Below are 7,048 nucleotides of genomic sequence, written 5' to 3'. Positions count from 1 at the left end.
TGGGTTTTAACCCAACTTGATAATCCATTGAGCATTAGCCCACTATATAAGTATGGATGATTTACACAATCAACCCATATATTTAATTAGCCTTTTTTTGACCACTTAATTAATTCTAGATTAATTCTTGATCAGTACTAATTAAATAATCTTATTGATATATTAGAACTTATAATATATTATTAAACCTTAAGTGTTATTTCTCTCATTTTAGTCTATCCAAATGCATGATGCCATGCAACCCAAATGGATCATGCCGGGTTGGGTCAAGTCTTACCAATTATAGTTATGGACTTACACATTAATCCAACAATAGTCATGAACATGTATATGTCTTTCATTCTTAAAGAATCTAACTCCAATCTTATGATTGATTGAGAATTGATATTCTTAAATAATACTATTGTGTAAATATTACAATAATAACACGTTGCATCAAAACAACAATAATTTTTAGTGCAAATTTGACAAATTTACTTGAGAATAATGTAAAAAGTAATAAAAAAATCAGAATTTCACAAAGGAAAGAGTATTTTGTGAGAATAGGTACATTCTTTGTATTCTATATATCATATTTTACAAAAATGGGAAAGAATGAGAAAGAATGGTTAAGAAAGAGAATAAATAACTTAAAACAAGAAAATATACAGCAGTTTAAAGAATATACACAACTTTCTATACTACATTTTTCAAGAATCTATCATCATTTTTGATGAATTTACAAAAAGTTATGATATATAATATATATTCTTTAAGAATTTGTCTTCATTCTTGAAGAATCCGTCATGATTCTTGAAGAATTTGTCAACATTTTTGAAGAATCTCCTTTTATTTTTATTTTTTTGATGGTTTTCCCATTCCTTTATCTTTACCTATCCATTTTTGAACCTAAACACACAAAAATACATAAGATATCATATGATGCAAAATAGCTCAAGAACATTCAAGAGAATGAAAAATATAAAAAAAAATCCTCCACTACAGACAAACACATTCAAATTACCTTGTAAACAGGAAAAAACCTGAAAACCCTTTTATTTCTCAATTCTTTAGTTGTAGAGTGTTGCTCAATTTGAAATGGAAAGATTTTTTAAGAAAGATGTTGTTACATTTGAAATATATGTGAATTATAGGAGGGCTGGCATGTTCATGAAGGTACTCCAAACCTTTTTATACTTAACTACCTGTTTTCAATCATACTTCCCACTCTAAAATTGAAGGAAGTGCATTGAATCCAGTTTTTTATGAGGTTTATAAATCAATTTGGATTATGCTTTATAAAATCAAAGAAAGTGAATTCTTTTTATGGGCATACATACCTCTTATTGGATATAAATGCTCTAAGCGACCACCGTTATCAATTAAATACTTTCAAAATTTACATCTAGAAATCCTCAAAAGCCAAATGAGTAGAGAATTAAAAAAATATATCTAGCAAACCATAAGATTCTAATTAGGAGTGAGTCCGACGATTGCTAATGTAGATGGTGATCGCTTAGGCCGACCATTTGAAGTAGAAATGAAAAAAAAAACTTTAATTGAGATAAAGTGTATGAATAACCTAATGGTGAAAGAGGATATCGATTGGAGCAGAGTAGGAACCCGTAATTTGGTCGATCGGAGTGTTGTAGTCGGCAAGTCGTCATTTGAGACGGAGTAGATAAATCAAGTAGAAGCTGACTAAGGGTTTAAGGATTACAAAATTATGCCTTGTTTGATTTTCCAGCGATGAACGGAGGAGATGGCTTAGGGTTAGGTTCTGACAATGGTGAGGTGTTGTCTGTGGAATGAAGATGACGATGATTGTTGATAAAAGGGTGTTAAATTGAGATCCTAATATAAAGGTTTACTATTTGAATTTGGTATTTATTATAATTAATTATAGCTTAAATTACCATTGTACCCTTATCAAATGATTGGTTTAGAATTGGTCACACATTCACACAATATTTAAGGGTTATATATGAACCTAACTCTCTCTCTCTCTCTCTCTCTCTCTCTCTATATATATATATATATATATATATATATATATATATATATATATATATATATATATATGGAGTGGTTTAAATGAGAACCCAAAAATGTTAAGAACCCTAAGAACTATTTTTAAAAATGTTTTCATGAAGGGAATTTTGAACAAATTCAACATTTAAATTGTATTAAGCAAACTTTTCCACTTTCTAGTTTACAAACTACTTGTCATTTGTCGTCGGACCACCATCGGACCAACGTTATACCACCATCGGACTAACAGTAAATTTAATAACATATTTTGGTCGTATTCACAACTTAATAGAACAAACATTATAGCTCTAATTTTTTGGTAATATTTTTTATTTTCCAGCCAAAACATATAGAATTTTTGAAAAAAAAAGGAATTATAGCTTGAAAAAATCAATTTTCTTTTTCTAAATTGTAGATTTCTATAATAAAATATATAGTGTATAAGAAATATTCACAGTTTAAAATATAATATTCACAGTTTAATAAACATAATAATTTATGTACCATCCAGATTCGGATTATCCAAGATTAAGGTTCATGGGCCGCGAGTCAGGGGCTAGGTGGTCTCAGGTGGAGGCGAGTTGCTAGAAGCGTAGGGCATCTCATTACCTTTCCATAGGTATAAGGATTTTTGATATTCGAGTCATTTCGAAGATGCTATGGAAGTTTGGGAGAGTTGGCAAGATAAGTCCCTAAGTGAGGTTTTTGGCAGCGAAGTACGGTGGGCATACGTATGCGTACGCTTAGCGTACAGATACAGATGTTTCTTAAGCAAGAGCCACCTAGTACGCTGGGCGTACTAGGCACAGAAGGAAACCCTAATTAAATGAAGTGCCCCTATATAAAGAAAGAGATGGTCTCATTTCAGGCCACCTTCCTCTGTTAATAAACCCTCTCAAACCCTAATATCCGTTGTTGAGCTTGTGAGTGGCCATGATGAGCTTGTTTGTGTTCTTATGGGCTTTGGGAGTTAATAGGGAGCATGGAAGGGAGTGAGGTTGAAGAACCAGTTGTGAATCTGAGCTTTCTTGGGGCTAGAGCACCATTTGAAGGTATAAAGCACCAACCTTTCCCTCTCTTTTTGTTTTGTGCATATTAGGGTCCATTTTAGGGTTTTTGGTCCCGAGCTCGAGGCTTTATGAGTTGATGCACTCCAGAGCTGAATAACCTGTCCTTTTAAGTGTTTCTAGTGGTTGAGAACCATAAAAATAAGTCCTTGATCATGTGAATCTACCCATGCATGAGTTATAGGCATTTTAGGTTAAGAAAGTAAGAGTTTTCATGCGTTGTGACCTTATCAGCCATGCAAAGGCTTAAAGTTGTTAACTTTATGGAGTAAGAGATGTTAGGAAGTCCAAATCCAAGAGTTGAGCTAAGGTCTTAACGGGTTAAGACCTAGAAAATGAATTAAGCAAGTCTGAGGGTACGCGCCATGTAATTCCAGTACGCCCCACTTACTGGGTTGAGGTCCCCGATCAATTTCTTAAGTGTTTGGGTACGCTGACCATACAAGGGGGGGGGGGGGGTACGCCCCGCGTAACTCCTTCTGGGGGTTTTTGGGCTAATCATTGTGTTGGGCCGGGAGTTTGGACCTCATGTAATAGAGTCTTAGATTAGAGAAGTGTATGTATGTGCTATGGGCCTTTGGTTTGGACTTGCCTTTTTGGTTGGGAATTGGGCCATGTGACGACCCATTTATTATAGGGATTTGGTGGGCCTAATGGGCTTAGGGCATTAATGGACTATCAGGTGGTCTATCTTTAGATCCAATAAGTGAGAGGTTGGACTTAGCTCCTAATTGAGATTATTGTGAGTTTGGCAGAGAATTAGAGTTCGGTCCGTAGCAGCAGAGATTATAGGAGTTGTTCTTCATCGGAGGTGAGACTTTTCACTATACTTTACCTAGAGTGGTAATTAGAGTTATGTGATAGAGTATTTTGTATGCTTTTGCATGATGTCATTTCTATGTGATTTATGCCATGTATGTATCAGAGTTTTCAGAGTTAGGACCGGAAGGTCCATAGAGTTAGGGCCAGAGGGCCCATAGAGTTATGGGACTGGAGGATCCCACTGAGACACATTGACCAGAGGGTCAAACAAAGTTATAGCCTCGAGTGGCTAATATGTGTTGTGTGTGGTATTTAGGGGAACTCAGTAAGCTTCGTGCTTACCGTGTTATGTGTTATGTGTTTCAGGTTTTCTTATCTGGATCGCGAGACGGCACCGATTTGATTGTACACACCAGAGAGAGAGAGAGTTAAGAGGATCATGGATTAATAATGGATTTGTGCTTTGTAACTAAATAAAAGAGATTTTTATAAGACACGTTATGAAGAGTATGCATTTTTAAAATGAAAAATTGTTTTAAATTTTCACGGCGTTACAAGTTGGTATCAGAGCCTTGGTTTGAGGGATTCGGATGTACCTTCGGGTATATCTGGAGTCAAACTGAGGAAATGAGAACCGTTTTCAAAATAAATGATTTTTCTAAAACGAATAAGAGTTTCTAAGAGAAAGTGGAAGGAGCAGTATGTACAATCAACCAGAGCCCGAACGGTGATTTCCCAAAATACCATTACCTTTATGTTATGAAATATGTTATGAGATATTATGCATGCTAGAGAGAGGCTAGGTATTTCATATTTTAGGACTAAAGTGGCCTGATTTGTGATGCCTTAGCCTAGGAGTTGTTGTTATGTGCTGAGTAAGAATATCCAACAGGAATCCTATATAGAGATGGATTTGGGTAGAGTTGCAGAGTTCGGTGATATATTTTTAGTATGAGTAGAGCTAGTGGAGTTATCACCTAGAGCGAGTTAAATGTTTTTATTTGACGCCTGAATGCTGCTTGCTTCATGCTTTGTGGAACTCCCGACGATGGGAGTCAGCTACCAAGTGAATGTGACGATATTCAGGAGGTAGATGACTGGCATCATAAGGAGTTTCTCAGCAGCTGATGGCAGAGAGGTGTGAGAACCTGGAAAGAGTCTAGGAAGTGACCTTAGTCAGATAAGTACGCTGACAGAGTAGAGCATTGGTGATGAGAAGGTCGAGCAGCTACTTAGGGATTTTGGGATGAACCGTGCAGAGAGTATGGGTAGATGTGGCAGGTAGTATGGGCCCGTACTACTGAAAGCAGACGACCCACACTTGATGCAGGGAGTATTACAGGGGTTCTAAGTAGCAGATCGAGGGGTGATGTGATGGTTCGAGTACCATGATTGGTAGCAGATCAAGAGGTGATGTCATGGTTCGAGTACCATGATTGGTAGCAGATCGAGGAGTGATGTCATGGTTCGAGTACCATGATTGGTAGCAGATCAAGAGGTGATGTCATGGTTCGAGTACCATGATTGGTAGCAGATCAAGAGGTGATGTCATGATTCGAGTACCATTATTAGTAGCAGATCGAGAGGTGATGTCATGGTTCGAGTACCATGATTTGAGGCGGGTTGAGAAGAGAGGACATGGTTCGAGTACCATGAAATGTGGCGGTTAGTGCTTCTGGTTTTCCCGGTTATTTCGCAGTGATTATCTAGACCATGGTCGGATGTGAAGGAGTGTGGGCCCAGAAGGCCAGGGTGAATGAGTTTTAGTGGAGCATCCCTTGATAGGGAAACCGAGTTGGCTCTGAGGGATTGTCGGTGATATGACAGTCGAGTCGCAAGACTCAGAGATGAGTTGGGACGATGTGTTATGGAGGGGTACGGTCTGAGCTGGGGGACCGGCCGATAGTAGATATGTCACTTTCCGTGACCCGAGTGGTGCTATTTCCGTTTCTTGTGGGAGATGTAAGGGGTGTTGAGATTTCGGTTTCTGAGTTGGGGTGTGCCCTGTGGGATCGCACTGATGGTGATTTTTCAATCAGAGTATCTGGCAGTAGGTTTGTCACGAGGGAATGATATAGCTTGAGCAGGTTGACAGTGGGGACTGAAATGGTCAAGGACCAGGATACACCCTATTTGAGTATAATAGGGCATGTGTTAGCTGCAATGTTGGGCGATCAAGAGGAGTATATCATGGCAGTGACTCTTATTGTTGTTGAGAGGTATAGGGAGTGGAAATGTGGTTTCTACTCCTATGATAAGGGACATGTTGGAGCGTTGGACAAGGAGTCAAGGATGAGTAGTATGATGGTTCATTATTTGCAGATCAAGAGTTAGTGTTAACACCGGATAGTTGGGAGGTCCGGTGAGGGTATAGTGTGAGATCCTGAATGACTAGAGGCAGTCGATGGTATGTTCTGAAGGTTGCATACGAGATTCTCATATCTGGAGTTGTTTGATCTTCGTCAGAGAGATCATTGAGCGTTGCGTAGCACCTTGCGGAATTAGGTGATGTTACTAGTGGAGACAGTTTGTGGGATAGAGTGTTGGTGCACCAATTGGTGACGGTTCGAAACCTAAGTAGGGGAGGACCGGGTACTTGGTTTAGAGGATCAGAGAGCTATTCGAGATCGGTTAGAGATATGGATATAGGAACCTACGGTGTGGTTTCAAGTGATCAGGGTTATTGGTATCTGGAACAAGGTACAGGGCGAGATAATGCATGTGGTATATGTTTGGTAAAGGCTGAATGTCTCCACAGCAAGTGGCCATCAGTCGGAGACCTTGTGATGAATAGGAATTCTTCGAGGTTGTTGGCTCGTAGGGTTGGTTCGACGATGGAGGAATCCCGGTTCAAATGTTTGGGCTGTTATTCAGTTTGGGAAGGAGTTTCGGATTGTCATCAACATGTTCTGGGTCGTTGACGATCCCTCCATATTTCAAGGTGAGATTTTGAAATATTCTGAATGTCGGGTTGTATATCAGGAAGATTAGTGGCTGAGGCGAGACATCGTGAGGTTCTAGGGTGGTGTATCGAGGTATCCAAATTTAATGTCTTGAATTTCAGATAATTTTGGGGTCGCGAGTTGAGACGGCAAGTGGATTATTTCAGACAATGGATTGCAGCAAGGGAAGGTGTTTTGTTATGACGATTTTTTTCAGTTATCGTGGTGCATAATTCGGGTAGGTGCGTGCACCTATCTATGGATGGT

This window comes from Lactuca sativa, chromosome 5, assembly GCF_002870075.4.
Source record: "Lactuca sativa cultivar Salinas chromosome 5, Lsat_Salinas_v11, whole genome shotgun sequence".
Lineage (NCBI taxonomy): Eukaryota > Viridiplantae > Streptophyta > Magnoliopsida > Asterales > Asteraceae > Lactuca > Lactuca sativa.
The sequence above is the reverse complement of the archived record's forward strand: the minus strand, read 5'-3'. Positions refer to the sequence as shown.